The following is a 24,118-nucleotide window of genomic DNA, read 5'->3' on the forward strand; positions in this document are numbered from 1 at the left end:
TGTTGCTTCAGAACATGAGCAGTATTGATTAATATACGATACATGCCATATATATCATTTAAGACATGATCTTGACAACAGAGGTTGATGGACTCCATTTCATTGGTCCTTTTCATCCACACTTTCTATGATCTATGATCCTAACACGGCATTACTGATCTTCATGCACAGCTATGGCACTCTGTACCTCAAACCAGGACTCTGGAACCCCCATATTCTTCATATATGGTTATGATATTTCATATAAAACATGCCATGTAAGATATTATAGGAAAGGTCACTATCTGCTGAAACCCATTGTTCTGTCAAAAAACGTATGTTGTTAATGTGTATGAAGTTATGAAATTTTGCTGTGTGGTTTTTACTGAATATGTTGTAAGTTTGAGGGTCGTCCACTGCTAGTGACACCAAAGGAGGTGACCCACTCCCAGGAGGGTGTTAAATGACCATTAATCAGCAGGGGAGTTGTAAAAAAGGGATTTACAATGCTGTAAGAGAGCGGTGCAAGCATCACACATCAGGAATTGCTCAACCCAGTGACTCAGTAAAGCCCACCAGGCCATATCTGGGCTAGTGTTTTCCAGGGACATGGACTGAGGATATAAAATAGGAGACAGTGGCATCATGCATTTACCTTTCTCCTCCCGCACCTATGCTGGAAGCAACAAGAATGCTGGGAAGACAAAGATTTGAACTGAGGAGACTGGTCCCAGGCTTAAAGGGGAAGCCTGTGGATTAAGAACTGTAACCTACCTGCAACATCCACTGGAGAGAGGAAAAACTGCTTAATCCATATACTGTCTAGTCCAGGGATCAGCAATCTTTGGCACATGGCCCGTCAGGGAAGTCTGCTGGTGGGCTTGCCCCGGTTTGTTTACCTGCAGCAGCCGCAGGTTCAGCCGATCACAGCTCCCACCATCCCAGGCCAATGCGGGAAGAAGTGGCCCGGCTCGCGCCGCTTCCCACAGCCCCCATTGGCCTGGGACGGCGAACCACAGCCAGTGGGAGCTGCGATCAGCCGAACCTGTGGACGCTGCAGGTAAACAAACTGTCCCAGTCTGCCAGTGGCTTTCCCTGACAGGCCGTGTGCCAAAGGCTGCCGATCCCTGGTCTAATCCAATAAGGTTCAGGACTTAGACTGCATGCTTATGGTTTATTTTCTTTGGTAACTATCTGATCGTATATGCCTACCACTTAAAAATCTATCTTTCTGTAGTTAATAAATTTATTTTATATTTTACCTAAAACAATGTGTTTGGTTGAAGTGCTTTAGAAATCTCAGCTCAGGTTACAAGGCTAGTGTGTGTCCTCTCGAGGGAGAGGCAGACTGGGTAATGAACTTATGCTAGTCAGACTTCTGACCAGGGCAAGGTGGTACAGTTCTGGGATGCAAGGCTGGGAACCTGGAGGGAATTGGCTGGTGCCTCTCTCTGTGTGATTCGTGTGTGGCTCAGGGAGCATTCACGCACTTTAGCTGGACATGGGACTCTACATGCTGTTGCACTAAGTGATAACAGCACTTGGAGGGGGTTTGCTGCTTGTCACTAGAAAAGCATCGTGAGAGACAGCCCAGGTTGGAGAGTTAAGGGGGCACAGTGGTACCCCAGTTCCAGGTTGTACCCGAGGGATCCCGTTACAGCATAAAATTGGAGAAAGTCCAGAGAAGAGCAACAAAAATGATTAAAGGTCTAGAAAACATGACCTATGGGGGAAGATTGGAAAAAAATGGGTTTGTTTAGTCTGGAGAAGACAGGGGGATATGATAACAGTTTTCAAGTACATACAAAGTTGTTACAAGGAGGAGGGAGACAAATTGTTCTCCTTTCCCTCTGAAGATAAGTCAAGAAGCAATGGGCTTAAATTGCAGCAAGAGCAGTTTAGGTTGGACATTAGGAAAAACTTCCTAACTGTTAGGATATTTAAGCACTGGAATAAATTGCCAAGGGAGGTTGTGGAATCTCCATCTTTGCAGATTTTTAAGAGCAGGTTAGACAAACATCTGTCAGGGATGGTCCAGATAACATTTACTCCTGCCATGACTGCTGGGGACAGGACTAGATGACCTCTCAAGGTCCCTTCCCTTCCAGTCCTACAATTCTATGAAATATGACACAGACAAAAAAGGAATAGGTTTAATGTGGCAAGCAGTAATTTTGGTCAACTAATCTCAAAAGAGTGGTGAGAGGGGTGTGCCCCCACACACCTTCCTTTACCTTATGTGGGTGAGAAAGTTATGGGCAAGTGTTACTCAGTCTATGTGAGACTTAAGAGACTGCCCACACTCTAAACCAATCTGGGCTGGTGCCAGTAGCTTTTTATGCCCCATGTGCAGGTTTACCCAGGCGCTGCTCAGCTTACTACGTTTATCTGCAGTAGACACTGGTTACGAGTTGTGACAAAGATGGGGTAGGGTTTTTTCTCTTTTAGTATTTGTTTTTAATTTTTCTTAACTAATTAGCCAGAACTCTAGGCACTCATGGAGAAGGTAAGAAATCCAACTCCCACAAGCTAATCTCTGGTAAGAAAATCCCTTCCTGGCCTCTGAGATGGCAATCCGGCTAGGCCCACAGTGTACTCAGAGATGCAGCCAGACAACTACATGCAGTAAGTGCTGGATAGGTGGGTGGAGCTCTGTGGGGGACAAATGGTTGCTTGCTTACAAGAAAGGCCTTTTATCCCCAGAGGGGGCTTATGCAGAAGCCAACCAGCTCCCATAATGCCCATTTCATACTAGCCAATCCTGGCCTTACTGAGAGAGGCGTGGCCTCCCTACTCCTCTCCATGCATGCATCCCACACTCTTCATGTTAATGAAGAGGACAGGAAAAGGGGGAGTCACCCTCCTGACTAGCTGGGGGATGGGAAAAGGTGCAGGCATCTCTCCCTACCACCTCCCAACCCCAAGTATCCTCTCCTGATTTGATATGTTTAGTGCACACTGTGGAAATAGAAGGGGTATATTAAGCACATGATATTTGAACAACCTTGCTTATAATACACTGCCCATATCATATCATATACAAGTCATTCATAAAAATCCATTTTTCATTTGAATGAGTGGCAATTGCCCTTTTTATGTACTGTGACCTCCTTTTCAGTCACCAATATTGCCATCCACAAGCATTCAAAGTAAAACACATCAAAACAAGGCCCCCAAAAGTCATGAGACGGAGTTTAACAATCATGCAATTAAAAAAAAAAGGGGAACTTTAAAGTGCCTTCCGGTTTCTGAGCCTTTAGGTACTGAGATGTCATTTTCAAACTTTTGTCCGCCATCATGAGATCTAGAAACTTACTTTATTTTAAAAAAATGGAAGCTGAGATCATTCCAGGAGCCGGGGCTTTAAGAATACTACCAAATATCATGAGACTCTGAGTAAAATCATGACAGTTGGCAGCAGGCTCACAACAGGCTCTCCTCACATGCAGTTCGTTTCTTTGCATTGGGTTTCAAAGCTCTTTAAAGGAACCACCACGTGATTTGTCACAAATAGGTTTGAGGATGCTTCCAGCATCTGAGGAGAAAATGGTTTTCAGGGTCTGAGCTAATCAGCTGCAGGAGAAAACTACAAAAAGGGAATCAGTGGAGGTTTGCAACCCCACCAACTGCTGGCAACACCTCTGAGAACCATATTACAGTAGGTGGCATTAGCTATTCTGTATGAAGAGCCTACGTCTAAAAGTCAGTGTTAAAGACTATAAGCTGGAATTACTGGTTCTCTTGCAACAATGTCATTGATCAGTGGTGTTCATTAATTTCTTTGGGCTGAGAACAGTACAATCTCAGTATATGCTCTACCTCACCAGCTACCTACAACTTTAGTTATATTTTGTTTTCTCTTTGCTGCACCTTAATTGTAAGGTGTCCATTTGCCAATCTCCTGAAGGTCAGGGCTCTGAGGCAATTAAAAGAGAGGTTACTCATCTGTACAGTATCTGGAGTTCTTTAAGATGGGTCCATTCTTGATTGGAGATTTTCATCAGCAGTGTCCATGGGTGCATGCCTGTGCGCTATACATCCTTGTTCTCCAATGTGAGGGGATACAGGAAGGGGCAGACCTGCTGCCACTTCAGTTCCTTGTCAGCCATAAAGCCCAGAAGCAAGACTCTGCAGCAGAGAGGATGGAGGGTGGGTGGTGGAGCACCCACAGGGACAAAATGTCTCAAAGAATTTCAGTTACTGTACAGTTAAGTAACTGCTCCTTCTTCTAGTTACTGTCCCCATGATGCTCCACCTCAGGAGACTCCCAAGCAGAACCTCAATGTGGAGGGGATGCTCATAGGATAGGAACCTGGTCAGTACCAGAGATCCTGGGCAGTGATCAACAGGAATATTGAGTGGTACCCAGAGACAGTATGTAGGTACAGTCTGTGTGTTCCTTGTGACTGAGGCCTGAGGAGGATGGTACTGGAGCATGGGTTGAAGATAGCTTCTTAGAGGACACTGTGTTTTTGGAGTTCTCCGGTTCTGACACCAATGATTATGTTATTTGAGGCAGCTTGCTAAGACTTCTCAATGTGGGGCATGCCAGAAATCTTTTCAATGGGTATCAGCATCTTGGAACTGGGGCTAGCAGAAGCCTTGCAGTATCCATATCAGAACACGAGGTCTCCTGGTTCCTTGGCCTCAGAACTGACTTTCCCATTCTGTTGGAATCTCTTTCCAAGGAGTGGGGTGTCCTCCTTTTTGAACACTTCAAGACTTCCAAAGTTGCCCCATGGTCTCTGGTTACTGAGGCTGAGGTCACTGGAGAATTCTGAGCAGTTGAAATGGATGTACAGTTGGGATAAATTGGACCCCACGGGTCTCAAATACATTCCCTCAGGAGGAGCTTCAGTCTGTCTTCCTCATCTTCTGAGATCTGCTCTTAAAAACCACAGCAGACCTTGCACTTAGATGGGAAGTGGGACTCTCCAAGGCAACAAAGGTAACTGGGATGCCTGTTGCTGAGCAAGAAATATCTGTGGCAGCTCTGGCAGGGTTTGAAACCTTGGGGCTTTGGCATAACCTGAGTATGGAGGCTGCAGATAACAGAAGCTGAGGGTGAAGGAGACCCTGGCCACAAAGGAACAGATTGAGGGAACCCCTGGAAAAGCATAAGCCTGTGCTAAACAAACAAATAAAGAAGTCAAAGAATAAAGAAATTCAGCCGTGTAGCTAACAGCAGACACAGCAATGCCCAGTCTCTAGCCAAAGGCAGTTGAGAAGGAACTGGAGAAGCAGTGTAGATCGCAGGAGCAGACCTGCAAACACTGCTAACAAAAATCTCCTATCAAGAGTTCCTGCATGAATATCCTGAACTGTAGCACCATTAGGGACAATAATTTTGAAGAAAATCATGAACGATCTTATGGGTGAGACATTCAAATTTCTCATTCTGATGGAGACTGAGGGCAAGATCCTCAGCTCATGAAAATCAGCATAGCTCCATTGGAGTCAATTATATTTATGTTTAATACACTCATCTTACTTAGTCTACCCTTGTTCTCTTGTTCCCTTGAATCTGGAATATAAGTCATGTAGGGGTGAGGGATAGCTCAGTGATTTGAGCATTGGCCTGCTAAACTCAGGGTTGTGAGTTCAATCGTTGAGGAGGCCATTTAGGGAACTGGGGTAAAAATATGTCTGGGGATTGGTCCTGCTTTGAGCAGAGGGTTGGACTAGATGACCTCCTGAGGTCCCTTCCAACCCTGATATTCTATGATTTAGGTTGAAAGTACATGTTTTGCTCCTTGTGTGGGAGAACCTATCAGTCTCTGACTGACCAGGGATATTTTAAAAATAAGTAGAGAATAATATGAAAATTGACAAAAAAAATTAAGCAACACAAAATGCTTGACAACATAATATAGCAATGCATGATACAAGAGGATGTGACTAGACATAAATGTCCAAATAGCCCAAAATTCTGTTAAATCTCATCATGAAATATTTTGGCTTCACTAACCATGGGATAAAGCATTTCAAACTTATTAACCCTACAATCCCCTTATTTCATATTTTAGGATAAAAGTCAAACCATCACTTTAGCTCCTTTATTTTGTTTCTCTCTTACTATCCTGTTTTCTTCACTCATAGGAAACAGCTTTTCACCTGCTTTTATTCCATTACTTATGTACTTAAATTTCGTTTTCAGTGAAGCCACGTTAATGAATATTTATGAGTAGGTCCAGTAGTGTTCATTGAATGTGTAAACTTCCCTTCACAGCAGGCTGCAGATTTACATTTTGCTTTTTATTACTAAAATATTAGCTGTACAAATAGATGTCACTTAGAAAATAAGAAAACAACAGTTCTTCCTGTAACTTTTAGCACATTTATCCAAGTAAATTCATGCACCATATTAGTCCCTGTCCTGGGAGGAATATCTAGTTTACATTTTTGATATGTGATATTTAATTGTAAGTCTCCCAGTAGCCAGGGTTTCAAACACATACAACCTCTGAACTGGATCCCACAAACACTTCTGTGAGTAGTCTCACTGAAGTCAATGCATCCATTCAGGTGAATAAAATTACTCACATGCATAAGCATTTGTAGGATCAAGTCCTTTGCCACTACTATAAACAATCTATTAAACAACGACATTAATTTAGGGATTGATTCTATCTTCAAACAAACACTCATTAGGACTGTTAATCATAATGATGGTTACACATGTGCATCAAGGAAAGAATAAGACGGACAAAGTCAATTTGTAGATTCCTTCCCCAGCAAATATCTGGGGAGCCCCAAACTGTTCTCAGAGTTGACCATTCATTATATTATTCCACTGTAATCATTAAAAAAAATAAAATCAGATACTATATTCACACTAATCTAAAGGTAATTCCAATTACAAATGTGTAGACAAAGCTGACAACTCTATTTTCTTTAAGGTAAACACAGGATTTTAGGCAATACTGTACAGTAATTTATAGAGGAGAAACAGCTATCCATTAATGCAAAAAAAAAATACCCCAAGCATTTAGCACAAGCTTCTATGTGCCAGATTTTTTAAAGTATGTAGACATTGTTCCTCTCAGTACTGTAGCACCTAACTGACTTAGGAGCCCCAGTCTCATCTTCAAAAGTGACTTAGGAGCCTAAGCCCGACCGACTTCCAATAAGACTCAGGTTCCTAAGGTCCATATCCTCAAAGGTACTCAGGCACCTAACTCCCATACTGATTTCAGAGTTGCAGTGCCTAAATATCTTTACAAATCTGGGCCTTACTTCCATGTAATCAATTACAATTAAAGATGGGCCTGAACCAGCACTATGGATAACTCTTTAAAAAGAGCTGCTCAAAAAATGGGGAATTTTTTTTTCACATTATTCTGTGATTCCCACCCCCTCTCCAATTTTTTGCAGCGAAATTTTCTGACCATCTCTACTCTTGAGCTTTAGGAAAATTCAGATCTGGGCCTGTACTTCTGAGGTTACAAATTTGCTTTCTCCTGAGATGCTTTTATTCCACTAAATTACACTATTACTCTTTTCTAGATAGATTTATATAATTCTTATGGACAAGGCAAGAGTAAATTTTAACAAGGGCTAATTCTGTACTGAGTTTAATCCTCCCTCTAGTCTGATTTCCATTTATTTGTAAATTGTGCAAATGTGAACACAGTTAATCAGAAAACTGAAAAGTTCAACTCTCCTCCCCCAGTTTGACTTCTTCAACCAACTTGAAGGTGCCAAAGAAGGCTTTATCTTCTGCATCTGGCAAGTTCCTTATGTAATTGGAAAAACTGTCATTATTCATCACTGAAAAGCAACTCATTTCTGTAACATTAGGCATGTCTAACTTCTTTAGCTATTTTACCTCAATGAACAGTCATTGTAGAAAATTCCAGTACAATCCACCTCTGCCTTCGTGTGTGAATTCCTCTGTGTCCCTTGTCTCATCTCAGAAGAGAATGTTTGGACACCACTAGTAAACGGCTCAGAGAAAATACTGAAACTAATGATATCAAAGAGTGCATCAAGTACAAACGCATTGATAGCCTGCGTTGATGGTAGTTTTATCATCTGTTTCTTTTGAAAAAACGCAGTTCTCAGGCACTGTCAACTACTTTAGGTAGTCCTTTTATATAGGAATTCTGTGGAAGATATTGCACATGTTAAATTATTTTAAAAAGCCCATGTGTGTTAAACTATATAATTAAGCAATCGCTTTGTAAGGAACTGGTTGCATTACTGCGTATTTGTCATACTCTTGGGGTACAGCACAATAGATGCAGCAGTTAACACACATGATGTGTTAAGTAGAAGGTTCAAAAATAAAGGAAAAAATGCATGCATAGATTCAAAGCCAATTGAACATTTCCATTATGGCAGTTTTAAAAGCATTTCTGATTCAGACATTACCACATAATCTGACTTTTAAATTGCAATCAAGGTGCAATTTGGATGGATTCATACTTTGAAAGAGCTTTGCTTAGCTCTTGTTAACTCAGACTTTTTTTGTTCCCTTCCCAGGATCTGCAGAAAAGAACAAAAAAGTTACTCTCCATTTTGAACAAAGCAGTTAGCAAAAATCCTGTTTTGTACCATTCAGGAGAAATTGTGTGACTACCAGCACAAGGCTGCTTGCTAAAGCCAACATTTGGAGACTGCTAGCCAAGTAACTTCTCTGAAAACTGTTCTTCAAAAAGCACCTTCAAGTTTGTTATACATATTTTATGGAGCACCTGTATATTTGAATTGTGAAAGCAATAACTATAAAACTATACACCTAAAACACAGACTGCTCCCCTATCCCAGCTCCTATATGGTGCTGGGAACTTCTATGTTGATTCACTCTCAACCAGCATATCACACTGTGCTAGGTACATTTGCCACCCTGAATCCTACTTTGTCCTTTCAGAGACACTAGATGTCTGCGCTTGGCATACCTGTCACAAGCTTCATATCTCTGGGGAAATGTGTCGGTAGGTGAGAGAGCTAATAAATCACAGGACCTTCCACCTGTAGCTCACTAGCTTGAATCCAGAGTAGCTCAGTAGGAATTAAAAGATGTGCCTATCTAATGGATGTTTGGAGGCTCCTATATAAGATAACTGTGGTAGATCTCCACACCACACCACATACTTGTCACATGATTTACCCTCAAACTCAGAGAGGCCTAGAACTGGTTGGGCCATGCAGACTGAATTATCCTTGACACTCCTGCAGTACACTTTGCCTGCACATCAAGGCTGAGGCATGACAGCAGGGTACGGTGACCAGACAGCAAATGTGAAAAATCGGACCGGGGGTGCGGGGGTAATAGGAGCCTATATAAGAAAAAGACCCAAAAATCAGGACTGGCCCTATAAAATCAGGACATCTGGTCACCCTACAGCAGGGTAAAGTGTATTAGAAGTTTGTCTTGCCAATAAACAAGGATTTCATTCAGCAGGGTTTTCGGGCCAATGCCCTTAATCTACCAATGATTTTAAACCGAAGTTCATGGTTATATGCAAATTATATGCAAAATCAACTAAATAATTGGCATAAACATCCCACATGGCACGAAAGTTGTCAGCTGTGTCATTTATTATGGGGTTCCTCAGACTGAAAATACAACTGTCTCGTTATGACTAAGTAACACTGTGTCTATCTTAGAATATGAGTGGAATAGACAATTGTAACTGGGTAAACAAACAGTTAATATGTTTTGAAAATTTAAAGCAATACATAAAAAAACAAAAAACCCTCTCACCCTTTTATGTGGGCCACCTAAGCGTGCATGTCTGTATTATTAATGTAACCATAGTTATGTATGCCTAAGCACATGAGTAGTTCCATGGAAGTCAAGAGAATACTCACATGAATAAAATTACGCACCTGAATAAGTGTTTGCAGGATTGAGATCTTAGATTGTAAACTCTTAAAAGCAGAGATCTAGTTTTCCTATTTTCACTATAATGTGCCCAGCATACTAATGCATGCTGTAAGCAATAATAAGTACTAAGAATTATTATAAAGCCATGTTGCTCTTGACATGGGTCCTGACTCAGCAAAGTGCTTAAGCATGTGTCTAGCTTTTGAGTTCAATGAGATTGCTCCTGTGCTGAAATTTCAGCATGTGCTTAAACAGCTTGCTGAATCAAGGCCATGATGCTGCATGCTAGGTCCACAGGGACAAAGCTATATAAAATCAGTCAAAGGTTTAGCTGGATCCTAAGATAGATTCTCTGGACATTATAATTAGAAAGAGATATAATTAAATCCCCCAATGATAAAAAAAAAGCACAGCAGAGATTAATATAATTTTACCACATTGTCATCAGGCAGAAAAATCAAAATGTTATTGCTTCTTTTAAACCTAAGCTAGGAACAAAGTGTGCAATGCTAAAAGACTTTCAATGGACCATTGTATCAAAGGGTCTTCATAGGAATCCTGGAGACACATACATAAGGAGGAATTGAACATATAGCACCATCCCCATCCTGTTTCTCATCTTTGAAATTCAGACAACTGATTCATGTGCTTTGAACAAAGTCATTTTTTTAAAAACATCCATTCCACCTGGAGATATATAGCTGACATCCACTCTTGTATTTCAACAACCTATTTGGGACAGATGTGCAAAATATTCAACTCCATATTACAACCTAAATTGCACTTTGTCTTGTATCAAATTTATAATGTTTTTAGTTTCTGAATCTTCTGCAAACATGTCCAGTTTCATGTCCGCTGTTCACATCCACTGAAAATACATCAAAGTTGGGTGGGCTTTTTCCCCTTCATCTGTTTGTCAGGGAAAAAAAATTGATTCATATGTGTATTGATATGTAAATAGTTTTTTTAACCATCTCTCCCTCCCTCTTTCTAAACCACAAAAGGAACACTTCAATGATGACCACCTTCGAACTTCTGCTTCAAATTTCACAAGCATAGGATTTCATGCAAAAGTGGCTTTTTGTGAAAAATGGTCATTCCCCCAAAATTTTGTGCAAAAGCTAAATTTCAAAAATGCAAAATTGTCTGAAATTGGATAAAGATATGTTTCCATAAAATGCCATAAAAAAGTACCCTTTTCAAATAGATCTACTTTTTTGAAATTAACATTTGGTAGGTAAATCATGTAGGTCTTGTAATAAACAACATATATACAATATTCCAGAACCACAAGCTTGTTCTTATGGCTAAGAAGCTGAAATATTGAGCAGGTTGGTTCAGTACTCCAGATTCATAAGTTTTCCATATATGACCCATAAAAACTTCCTGTATCTTCTTTAGTTTAAAAACTTTCATTCAGAATTAAAAAAGAGTTTAATGGAAAAGGGTATCACCACTAAAAACACTAACAGTTATTACAGGAAACTTTTGGACAAACAGAATTCAGGGCACATTGTGTCTTCAATCCACATAGGTGGATGTACATAGGCAATGATTATTATTTAACACTTGTTTATGGTACCATAATTCTGAATGCCAGTAGTCAACAAGTGAGGGAATTAAGGCAAATCACTTTGGGTTTGAGAAGGTATACAGCAGATTGATAATTAAACCAAAAGTCAGACAATTTCTTATAAATGAAAAATATGGGGGCCAGATGGGATGTTTACTCATGTCAACAGGATTAGAATTCAGAATGACCTTGATAAACTGGAGAATTGGTCTGAGATCAACAAGATTAAATTGAATAAAGACAAGTGAAAAGTATTACACTTCATAAAATCAAATACATAACTACAACATGGGGAATAAATTGCTAGGCAGTAATACTGCTGAAAAGGATCTAGGTAGTAATACTGCTGAAAAGGATCTAGGCAGTAATACTGCTGAAAATGCCCCTCTGCCATGTACATTGGCCAAACCGGACAGTCTCTACACAAAAGAATTAATGGACACAAGTCTGACATCAGGAATCATAACACTCAAAAACCAGTAGGAGAACACTTTAACCTTTCTGGTCATTCAATGACAGACCTGCGGGTGGCAATTTTGCAACAGAAAAGCTTCAAAAACAGACTCCAAGGAGAAACTGCTGAGCTGGAATTGATATGCAAACTAGATACAATCACCTTAAGTTTAAATAGGGACTGGGAATGGCTGAGCCATTACAAACATTGAATCTCTCTCTCCTTGTAAGTATTCTCACACTTCTTATCAAACTGTCTGTACTGTAGAAGCAGCAAAGAATCCTGTGGCACCTTATAGACTAACAGATGTTTTGCAGCAGGCTATCTTGATTATCACTTCCAAAGTTGTTGTTTTTCCCTTACTTAATTGGCCTTTTGGAGTTGGTAAGGCAACTCCCACCTTTTCTTGCTCTCTGTATGTGTATCTATATCTCCTCAATATATGTTCCATTCCATGCATCCGAAGAAGTGGGCTGTAGCCCACAAAAGCTTATGCTCAAATAAATTTGTTAGTCTCTAAGGTGCCACAAGTACTCCTGTTCTTTTTGCTAGATATTATAGTGGCTCCCACTGAATGAGAGTCAATAATGTGAAGCAGTTGTGAAAAAAGCAAATATCATTCTGCGTGCATTAAGAGGAGTGTTCTATGTAAAACACAAAATTATTCCACTCTACTCATCACTGACGAGGCCAACTGGCATATTGGGTACCATGCTTTAAGAAAGATGTGGAGAAATTGGAGAGAATCCAGAGGAAAGCAACAAAAATGGGCATGTTTAGTCTTAAGAAAAGAAGACCGAGAGGGAAACCTTACAATTGTCTAATATGTTAAGGGCTGTTAAATAGAGGACAGTGGTCAACTGTTATCCATGACCACTGAAGTTAGGATAAGTAATCGGCTTAATCTGTAGCATGGAAGATTTAGGTTAGATATTATGAAAAACATTGTTGTCGCAATCCGATATATGGCTATGGCTCTGTATGGCCAATTGTCGGTCCACGGCCATCTTGTCCTGTTAAAAGGGCAAGGCAGCCTCCATCTTGGACCAGGTTCTTGTTGTATAGGAGAGGGCAGAGACTCAATCCTGCCCAGCAACACTGGCTGTGTATGCTCTCCTGTGTTCCTGTTTTTCTCCTCTCTCCTGCCGGGTCATCTAAGGGTCAGGCTAGTGCCGTGTGCAGAGACCTGATTCTGCCCAGCAACTTGTGGTGTCGTGTGCAACATTTTGGTGCTGTGTGCATTTTTCCCGCTCTTTTTGGGCCCGGTCGTCTGGAGGTCAGGCTAGTTCTGCCCAGCAACTCCAGAGTACTGTATACAGAGACCTAATTCTGCCCAGATACTCCAGTGTGCCGTGTGCAAATCCTTCCGACGTGGGGTGGCAACAGCTTGAAACCTGGAGGGGGGGGGGACCAGGGAGCCAATCAGAGACCGACACAAGGGAGTGAGACCCTTTCGATAAAACTAGGTTTCCCCCCAGAAAATCTGGTCTTGACCATCGTCTTCTTTGGTGGAGTATCCGCGTGTTAGCTGAAGGGCCTGATCAACCTTTTGGCCAGGGTCTCCTCCCGTTATAGCTAGCTCGTAGTGTGGAGTATCCACGTGTCAGCTGAAGGGCCCGATCAACCTTTCAGCCAGGGTCTCCTCCCGATATAGCTAGCTCGTGTCGTGTCGTTTTGGATTTGTTATCGCTTTGGATTTATCGTTTTGGATCTATTTCCATCGGCTCATTATGCTTCTGGTGTCTGTTCTGCTGGTCAGCTGCGCCTGGAGTGCGGTATTTACTTTTTGATTTCTGACAGTCAGTTTAGCTAGCCCCTTATTTTTCCCCTCCCTAACTTAATACCAAGTGCTGCTCAGGATTGTAAATTTGCATATTTGCCTAGCTAGGATGTATAATTGTTCCAGTTGTTATTAAATTGTTAAATGCAGAATTGTTGTTGTGAACGAATCACTGCTCTGTCTGTGTCCAGTGTGTGTGTGTTTAACTGGGGAGCTGCCTCTACTTAGAGGGTAGCTGACCAAGGGGGTCCAGTCCCTGCGGTCTGAGTGAGTGGAATCTGCCCAGCTGCAGCCGCACCACACTCTGGGTTTACCCTCTGTGTGAAAGCAAGGGTGGCTGAGGCAGTGGCCTGTGGGTCTCTTTTCTGTGTTTGCACCGGGCATCGCCCTGACGAACCTGATTCCTATCTGTGTGATTGGTGTGTCTGACTATCTAGTGTGGTGTGGCGAGCAGTTTACAGTACATTGTTATTGGTTTAAATTTGTTTGCATTGTTTATCTGAGTCCCAGTTGGAAATTGCCTCCTTCCCCGGCCCAAGTTGTAACCTTTCCCTAAATAAACGCAGCCACTTGGCTTTTCAGTGTTACCCTGGTCCTGCCTGTCTTTTCCTCACGCAATACCAAGCTTGAACGAACCCCCAGCTAATTCTGACAGTTGTAACTATAAGGATAGTTAAGCATGAAATAGGCTTCTAAGGAAGGTTGTGGAATCCCCATCATTGGAGGTTTTTAAGAACAGGTTAGACAAGTATTTGTCAGAGATGGTCTAGGTATACTTGGTCCTGCCTTAGTATGAGGGATGGATTAGGTGACCTCTCAAGGATCCTTCCAGCCCCTACATTTCTATGATTTTATGCTGAGTAGCTCCTTACTCCACATGTAATCCCACTGTAGTCAATAGAGCTATGTAATACAACAAGGTGATAGTCAATGTAAGCATAGTAGAATCCAGCACATGACAAGGGAAGCTGAATATTTGCTTTTTGGTATTGTAGGAAAACAACTTTACATAAATAGGAAGTATGAGGAAAAATTCAGCGAAGGCTAATAATATCATTTTCATTGCTTAATCAGGATCATTTTAACACATGTTAAACCTAATCCAAGAGAGAGAAAAGTTAATTTTAAGCACTTGCCGTCAGCAAGTCTGTAATAAGCATCTTGTTGAGATAACACAAAAATCCTTCTTCAGACCACCACCCTCTAGACACTTGATTTAATGGATTATGCTATTAAGCCCAGTTACTAAACATCTATCTTTCAGCCTACAAGTTCTCTCTCACAATAGGCATACACTATTTGTGTTATACAAAGGCGTATTCCCTCTTGTGACAGCTCCCCCTTAAATACCTTGAAGTCCTCTTCTTGTGAAATTCACTATACCTCTTAGATGAAAATGTGTCTGAGGAGCTTGTATACAATGCAAACAACTCTGCTGGTGTTCTTTGTTCCTTGTTAAAACTGGAGCAGAATTGTGTTTTCCCTTTAGGCAATGCCTTAAAAAACTTTAGGCCATACGTTCCTGAATTATTTATCAGATGTTACTATGCAAACAAGGATTAAATAATTCTCTTTGAGCTTCTTATGGTAAACAGCAGCTAGAGGCATATTTCCTGGGTGATATCTACATTTTCCCCATCCTTCCTGGCAAACAAATTGTGTTTTGCTGGAGATGCAGGGCCTGATTTTCCCTTCACCCATAATTGTCTAAATAAGAAGTAACTCCACAGAAGTTGATGGAGCAACATCAGTGTAAAACTGGGGTCAGTGAATGGAGAATCAGGCTTCCTATTTGTATTCCAAATGCATTTGATTAACAAGAATTGGCCAAAAATAGTACAGACTTATTTTATCCCCTCTCCCCACCCCCCATCATCTGGTATTGCTTTTTAAATAGCTAATTGGTTTGTCAAGACTGAAAATTAAATAAAAATTCTAACAATTTCATCATGATTCTGCCTTCATCTTTTAAAAAAAGCAAACTATGCAATCAAATGTAGCCAAAACAGGAAAAAAAAATCTTACAAGTTTTCATAAAGATAGGAATCCCTTATGGATGTATATTTTTAACCAATATTCTTAATCTATATAATTAAACTGACGTGCAGGCATTGTCTCAATTTTAAAAAGAAATCAGAGTGCAAAAAATATAGATTTGCATTGTAATCAAACAAAAGAAGAAGAAGAAAAAAGTAGTATCTGAATAGGTTGCTGAGCATGAAACAATACCTGGACACCGAAAAGATAAAAACATTCACTGATGATGAATAATACTTAATTTAGTCTACCTTTATCATTTTACCCTACTAGTAAAGCTGAATGTAAAACTGGAATCACAAATTGCTGCAGTGAACTCCCTGAAAGGACAGAAATTGCTTTTTTGGATTCCTCAAGCTTAAACATATTTGGACACATTCTCAATTTTTACAGCTTCTTAGCATGACAAAGCAAAATTGGCATCCAGGATGGCAGAGTTTAAATATCTGACTACTATGCAAGAGTACCTTAGTAGAAGGAAGTAAATACGGTTTTCTATGGAAAATACGGAACATATTTGGATAATCTTTGTAATCTTGATCTATTGTATACTGTCACCCATTGATCTCTATGGGAGCTTTGTCAACTGTCACAGGATCAAGTCTTAAATAATATGAGACGCTAACATTGAGGGGTTGGGTGCCATATAAAGATGGATGATGCAGATGTAAATTTTGAGATATTAGTTCCAAACTTTTAAAAACATATGTAAATTGCAACAGCCCCAACATGATTCAAAAATTGTTGTTAAAAGAGGTATTCCAGAGGGGAAAGATGACTACCTGGAACAGTACTCAAAGAAAAAATAGAACAATCTCTTAGTTTACTATGTCTAAAAACCCAAACCTTTTGCTAGAAACAGCTGTTTCTGTGGGAGTTTCTCTCAGGTAAGGGGTGCAAGATTTTGCCTCTTAAGTAGAAACAGAGGAAGAAACAGTTAAAGATATTTAAAATCCAAGTCCAGACTCTACCCTTTGATATCTATGTTCAGTTTCCATTGAAGTCAGTGACTAAATTCAGCCCTGGCATAACCAGATGCAATTCCATTAACTTCATAGAGCTATGACCACTTAGAGTTTGGGCCAGGGTACCAGTGTATACATAAATGAAAGATTAACTTTACTTTTTTTTCTTTTTGCTGTAACATTAAAAGAAATTTTAGAAGCAACATTTGTTTTCTCTCTCTGAAAGTGAGAATTTCTAAAAATCTTTTTTTCCCATTGATCTCTAAGCTAAGATCCTCTCAGGGGCGAGCTAGAAATCAAAATACAAGCATACAATGAAATTATTTTGCAAATTATTTTCTTTAGCCATATTTTAATTACCAGACAGCAGCACAGCCCTTAAAGCTTGCTTATTCCCTGTGCTTTCCGCACTTCATACCTTTTTATTACACCTGTCAGCTTTGACTAAGAAGATGCCTAAGAAGATGAACACTGTTGTTGACCCTTTTCTCTTAACCTCATCCCCTTCCCCCACAAAAAACAAACACACAAACCAAAAAAGAAAGTAGTACAGTTTTAGGTGCTGGGCCAATCATGACAAAAATGTGGTTTGGTACCAAGTATGTAGAATCAGTGACCTCATCAATGTAGTTGACATTCCTACTGAGTAAACAGTGAAACACATTTTTAAAGTGTGAATAACTCAGAGGGCTTTGTAGGAAAAAAATAGAGGGGTTCCTTTTACTAGAATAGAAATAAACGCCGACAAGACAAAGAGATGCTTTCATGGCTTCTGATACACTATTATTATGCCTTTTCAACAAGTATCAATGCTCTGCCTTCCCTTTCACTGGTAAACAGTGGAACCTTTGCTGAAATGATAGTCAGAACCAGTCAACAGAAACTGCCTCGGGTCACATGATCTCCAAGCACTGTTGTTGCTATAGCAACTGCACTATGATAAATTAGCCTGTCTCTGCTAAGCATTCTGTTTGCCTAGATGTCTTAGAAGGTGCACTGTTTTTTTTAATTTAAGCTCTATTTTCCAATTTCAAGCTAATACCTGATTGAGCTCCTTTGGTGGGCTCTGTGACATTCAACGTCTTGCAGCACAAAGTCAGCAGCATATTACTCCTGACTTTTGGGATGGGATAAATACTCTCAGCTATTTAATTAAGAATTGTCAAAATGTCTGGAGGGCTGTTTTATATTTTAACGGATTTTGTGCATTCTGTGTTCCTTGTTTTAGAAGCTATTCCAGCAGAGGTTAATATGGGTTTATTTCAGGTCTACTTACTTTCATATTGGTTGATAATTGAGATAAACTGCTAGACTTAACAAACCTAGAGGAAAAAAATGTTCGCTAAAAAGCAGTGGAGCTTGTAATGGCCTAAACATTTATTTATTGTAAATTAATACATTTTATTGTGCTTTTTAAAGATAACTTTCATACTACTGTTAGAATTTGCTTGACCTTCATCTTTTCAGATATGTAACCCAAATTGTGGAAATTTAGGAATTCCTTATTTTCCGATGCTATGATGAGGTAATGAGATGCAATGGGGCATGTGGCTATTATTGTTCACTAAACCATACACACAATGGATGCTCCCTTTGTGATTTTAATTGCAATATATTAAGTTACTACATAGGGCTATGACTTCCAACATAAAAGAAACCCCTGTTGAATTTATTCCACCCATAATGTAATTTGTATTGAACATGACAATGCTCATTAGGGACCTGATCCTGCAATGTGCTGAATGCCCTCAACCCCCACTGACTTCACTGGGTTTCTAGGGCATTCAGCACTTTCCACAACCAGGGCCAGTAAGCCAAGCATCAAGGGATCCACCTGGAGATTGCTAAGGATTTAATGAAGCTGTAAGTAAAGGTGTAGGAAAGCAAGCAATATTTTTATAGCCATGAATGAGCATGATAAACATAAGTTCTATCTAGCTTCCCACCTCTGAAAACTATATGAAGACGGTAACCAGATTCAGTAACCTAATCCAGACACCCAAAGTAGGGTTTCTTTGTGGATTTTTTTGTGTGGTTTACATGGATTTATGCAATGTTAATATCCAGCAAACTTTGGACTGAATCCAGTCCTCGATCCTGGTGGTGATTAGCAGAGAGACGGAAGTTTTATTATACTTATCCATTTGCCAATACACAAATGCTAGAAGCCACCCTCATTCAGAAGTCCTGTAGTATGTAACAGAAAATTATATCCCAGCTATATGATGGTAAATTCTCTATACATTCTTTAGTTTTTAAAGTAAATTCTGTGGAACCCTACTAAATACAGCATATGGAGCTATTGTGTGAGGGCATGCTGAATTTTGAGCCAAAAAAAAAAATCCTAAAGGATCTCTCTCAGCCTTTCCATAGCTCAGACCTCCCATGGGTGCTAACAGGAACTAGACATGTATCAAAGAGGGAATAGAGCTAAATGTTGAGAGTCTCTCTTGATTAGAATATGTTAATAAAAAATGTAAGTTGACATTTATGCAGTGGTGGCTAAGAACAGTATTCTATCTATTGAGACATTTCTAGGAACTGATCCTGCCAGGCATCCTTACTTAAGCAATCCTTTCTAATGTCAGCAGTCTCACTGCAGTAAACGGGACTACTTGTGAGTCAAATTCACCCCTGTGCTGCACGCCACCAAAAGGCCTGTGCATCATTTATATCCTATTTTGAAGGCTTAAGCAGACCTTTAGGGCACAGGCAAAAGGGTGAATTTCACTGTGTGTTTATAAGAATTATAGAACAGGGTTCATAAACTGCCCATCACCATGGTCTTGAGGTGCCATGAGCATTCAAGGATATAGTACGAGAGGCTGTAAAGTAAGGTAAAGAAATAATCATATATCATTTAGGAGTTATGTTCCAAATATAACACAGTGCACATATTAAATGTGAAATGTTTAATAGAAGACTGGATAATATAAATAATATAAATAATCAGGCACAAAGTGTGTGTTTGAATGCAATAAGATTCTTATTGCTTCTGTAATCAATACAGATTTTGATTTTGAGACTGATAATCTACCACAACCCCCAAATCTTTTTCAGGAGTCACTGCTTCCTGGGATAAAGTTGCCCATCCTGGCAACTTTGTTCCTAGGTGTATATATTTACGGTTAGCCATCTTAAAACACATATTTGCTTGCAGCCAGCTTACCAAGCGATTCTGATTCAGTGACGTGCCCTCTTCATTTTTTGCCACTCCCCCAATTATTGTGTCATCTGCAAACTTTATTACTGATGATTTTATGTTTTCTTCCAGATCTTTAATAAAAATATTAAATAGTACAGTGCTAAGAACTGATCCCTGTGGGACCATTAAAAACACACTCTGTTTACAATTACATCGTTAATTATATCGTTCTAGTTTTTTCAATCAAAATATCTTGCGAAAGCAGTCAAATTAGGGTGGCCAGGTGCCCAGTTTTTGACCAGAAAGTCTGGTTGAAAAGGGAACTTGACAGTGTCCGGAAAGTCTGGTTACTGTGAGCAGGGGAGGTGGGGATATTCTGGGTCATCACCACATCAGCCCCTACTCAGCCAGAGCCACCTCTTACCTTCATCGGGTGGCTGCAGCTCCCAGGCCCAGCTCCTAGCCCCAGCTCCTGACTCAGGTGGGGTGAGGGACGGGGAAAGCAGTGAGTGACGGGGGGCAGAGGAGTGGACAGGGTGGGGCCTCAGGGGAAGAGGCGGGGCAGGGGAGGTTCTGGCACTCCTGCTGGAGTGTCCGGTTTTTAAATATTACCAAGTTGGCAACCCTAAGTCAAATGTCTTACAGAAGTTTAATATTACATCAACACTATTACCTTTATCAACCAAACTTGTACAGACAATCCCTGACTTACGCAAGCATTCCGTTCCGGAACGCCTTGCATAACTCGAATTTTGCGTAAGTCAGAAACGTATACCAACCATTACACACACACACACACCCTCTTATTTCTAGCTTATGGAACTTTTTCCATAAGTAAGGATTTGCATAAGTCGGGTTTGCGTAACTCTGGGGGCATCTGTAATAATCAAAAATATCGTTATTTGGCAGGATCTATTTTCTATAACCTCCCATTGATTGGCATTAGTTACATTACCTTACTTTAATTGTTTATTAACTGAGTCCTGTATCAACCCTTCTGTTATGTTGCCCAGGGTCAATGTCAGATTGCCATCACTATAATTACTGGGGTCACCCCATTTACCCTTTTTAAATATTGGCACAACATTCGTTTTCTTCCAGTCTTCTGGAACTTCCCCAGTGCTCCAAGACTTTTTGAAAATCAACATTAATGGTCCAGCAAGTTCCTCAGCCAGCTGTTTTAAAACTCTTGGATACAAGTTATCAGGACCTACTGATTTAAAATAGTCTAACTTTAGTAGCTATTGATACACTACTGAAATGAAAAGAGTGCTATAGCATGATATGACTGCATCGTGTCTCACCAAAATTGAAGTCACTGCCAAGTTTTATTTCCAGAATGAAATGATCAAACTAACTTGCTTTGAATATGAAGTTCTCAGAAATCCTCCCACATGCGCTTGAGCTTTGTACATCACAAGAGGACTCCTGTATGGTTGTATTTCTTTGCAGAGAACTCTGTACAAAAAGATTATCATGAGTACATCTTGTACATTGAGCATGCATGCACGGTTTGTTTTTTAACCGGCTATGACAGTGAAAGGAAGAGTTCAAAGGAAGAGTTTAAGTCAAATGGGTTAAAAAATCCCATCTCTTACTTAGATCAAATACACAACATTAAAATGTACATATATGTCAGGGAACAGGAATAAATAGCTTTAGCCTGTCACAGATACAAGAATCTTAAACAGCAGAAGACTATAATTCTAGACTCTCGGTACAAATTGTATTCACCCTCAACCATTCCATTTCCACAAATATGTATGTATGTGTACACACACACACACTTGGGGGCAGGGGTTCTTTCTTGCCTAATTGCCTGTAAAGTATCACACACTCTATGACACAATATAAATAATACATACCCACAGTAGGCTGTACAGAAGCTAGAAGCGCACATGCTGGCTGACAAGGGAAGGATTGGGTGAACTAGTCTCTTGGAACTGGAGTAGTGTAGCAGGGTGGAACCCTGCTCCGGCCCTGAAGGGGTTAAAAACTGCCCTGGGAAGGGGCTGTGGCCTTTAGTCTGGGCTGATTGGGGGAAGTGGCTGCAGCTGGGGCCACGCCCCAAACTGAGCCACAAGACCTTATAAGAAGGCCAGGGAAGCCAGAAGCCAGACAGTCTCTCTCTGCATTCAGAGGGAGATGGGCCTGGCTGCAGGGAGCTAGAGACCGGGTACCTGAGTGGAGCAGGGCTGGGGAAAGGCAGAGGAGCTGGGGAGCTCCAGCCTGGAAAACCCCAGGCTGCCGCCTAGCATTGGGCTAACAGGTACTGGGGGTTGCAGAGGGCAGCCCAAGGGTAGACCAAGGCAGCAGGTCCAAACCCTCCTTGCCTGTGATGAGTAGGCTGATACTGCAGTCTGCCCCAGGATGTGGGGCTAGACAATGACTGGCAGTAGCCATATACTGAGGCGAGGTGGGGATAGAAGGTGGGGGTTCCCTAAGGAGGGGAAACCCAGAGAGAAACGGGTTACTGCTAGGGGGCAGCACCCCATGTAAAAGGGCACCGGGTCCAGGGAGGGACACAGAGGGCCAGAAGACAGGCGGATCACCAGCCTGCAGAGGGCGCTCCAGTGCTGGAAAATGAGCTAATTCCCGGAGTCACCAGCAGGAGGCGCCGCAGGGGTGAGTCCGACCCGTCAACAAGTAGCCTCCTTTACTGTGAAGGGGTTGATGTTTGTGGAAGCTACACATGCCAGCAGCTGCAAAGGCTGTTTGGGGCTAGATAGAATCCCACGAGAGCAAGACATTAGAAAAAGTACTCCACACGTTTTTCTTTTTTGCCAGAAAATCTGTTGCTTTTGCATAAACATCACTCAATAATCAGGTTTAAACTTTCTATAACTGACAAGCTGTTGAGTAAAAATTCCAGCCAGGCGATTCAGCGGTATCTAACTTTACTAAAAATAACAAAAACAAAAAAAAAACAAAAAACCCACACAACAGAGTGATTCTGGAGAAAAACTAGTGTCTAAATCACTCAACTTTATTTTCAAATGAAGGTTTTGTCTACACTGATGCTTGTAGCCACTGGTGTAGACACACTGATGTAGCTCCACCAGTGAAAATCTCAAGTCTAGACATGGTGTAAACTGGCACTGGAACTGTGCATCTATCCCATTTTGTAATATGGTCTGAAGGTTCTACACTAGGGAATGCAGAAAAAAAAGGCACTAAGAAAGATCTCTTAGGAGATCTTTGTGTTTTGAATTGGGTGTTCCAAATTGCAGAAGTAACTATAAATTACTACAGAATTACAACTGTATAATCAAAGCTTGTTTTACTGCAACTCCTGAAGATCACTTGTTCTTTGAATAAGGTACTACTTGGTGCAAGTATGGGTGGCAGAATCAGACTCTTGGAGACTTAGGCTGGCTTCATTTAAACTTCATCTAATCGACAAGCTTAATTTTAATGGACATTTAAATGGCTTGATTTTAAAGGATTTGAATACCCAATTTCAATTAAGTGGCTTGATAAGGCCTGAAAGAATTCAGCACTAAGTCTTCAAATCAGGAACAATTTCTACAGTTTAAGAAGAGCCATTATTGAAAGCAGCACCCATTGTTATCAGAACAAGGTGAAAGAGGCTCTTTTAAAGTTTTAGAGGTTGTGATGTTCTTTGTATTTTACATTAACTTTAGACAGCACATTAAGGTGCTGAACAAGAGGCTTTTATAAATGTAAATCCGATTGCTTGGAGCGACTTAGTCAAATAGATGCAAGGATAATCATGCCATTCTACTTGTATCAATTCAAAATTTAAGTGGTATTTATGCCATGGACATACAAAATTGCCACACCTGTGATATGAAGTCCCTGAAGCTTATACAGGTCAGTAAACATCAATGCCCTGGTGGAAAATATTCATTATATATCATTCATCACAATACTGATTTCCACCTTTTTCATTCACTAGTGAATATTAATGTGATAATATGATTACTCTATTAAACAATGTTAGCCAATTCCCTTCCTGGGTAACAATGATATAAAAAAGCTAAACTCATCTCTCTCTCTTACACAGAGCATAGTGAGAGCAACATTCATATTATATGTAGTACACATATTCCAGGAAGCCGGAGAAATCCTTAAGGATGGCCCAAAGAGGTGTACAATGAGAAGAATTTAAAGGAACATTGTCAACTCAATTTTTTATACAATGCATAATTAGCATTCTTGTCTCACTAAAAGGATGCCTGTATTTGCTTTCTTAAATTTTGCTCTACAATGATTTTTTTTGGCAGATCAGCCTCTCCGTTTGATGTTGATACAAAGACCAGCCTACAAATGTGCATGTAGCCCAAGTAGGTGTTCATGTCTGGGTGCTGCTTACTGCAAAAGCACCAATTT

The 24,118-nt window shown here is 40.5% G+C and overlaps 1 protein-coding gene and 1 long non-coding RNA gene across 2 annotated transcripts in view; one reads left to right on the plus strand and one right to left on the minus strand.

Moving 5' to 3' along the window:
• Positions 1 to 24,118, minus strand: part of NLGN1 (neuroligin 1) — a 457,546-nt gene that overhangs the window by 202,982 nt on the left and 230,446 nt on the right. The gene's annotated exons all lie outside the window — the stretch shown is intronic.
• Positions 17,578 to 23,919, plus strand: LOC120372369. The gene is made up of 3 exons (XR_005584926.1): positions 17,578 to 17,611; positions 18,088 to 18,145; positions 23,793 to 23,919. It is a non-coding gene; the product is annotated as an uncharacterized LOC120372369 (long non-coding RNA).

The sequence above is a fragment of the Mauremys reevesii genome, linkage group 9, assembly GCF_016161935.1.
Source record: "Mauremys reevesii isolate NIE-2019 linkage group 9, ASM1616193v1, whole genome shotgun sequence".
NCBI lineage: Eukaryota > Metazoa > Chordata > Testudines > Geoemydidae > Mauremys > Mauremys reevesii.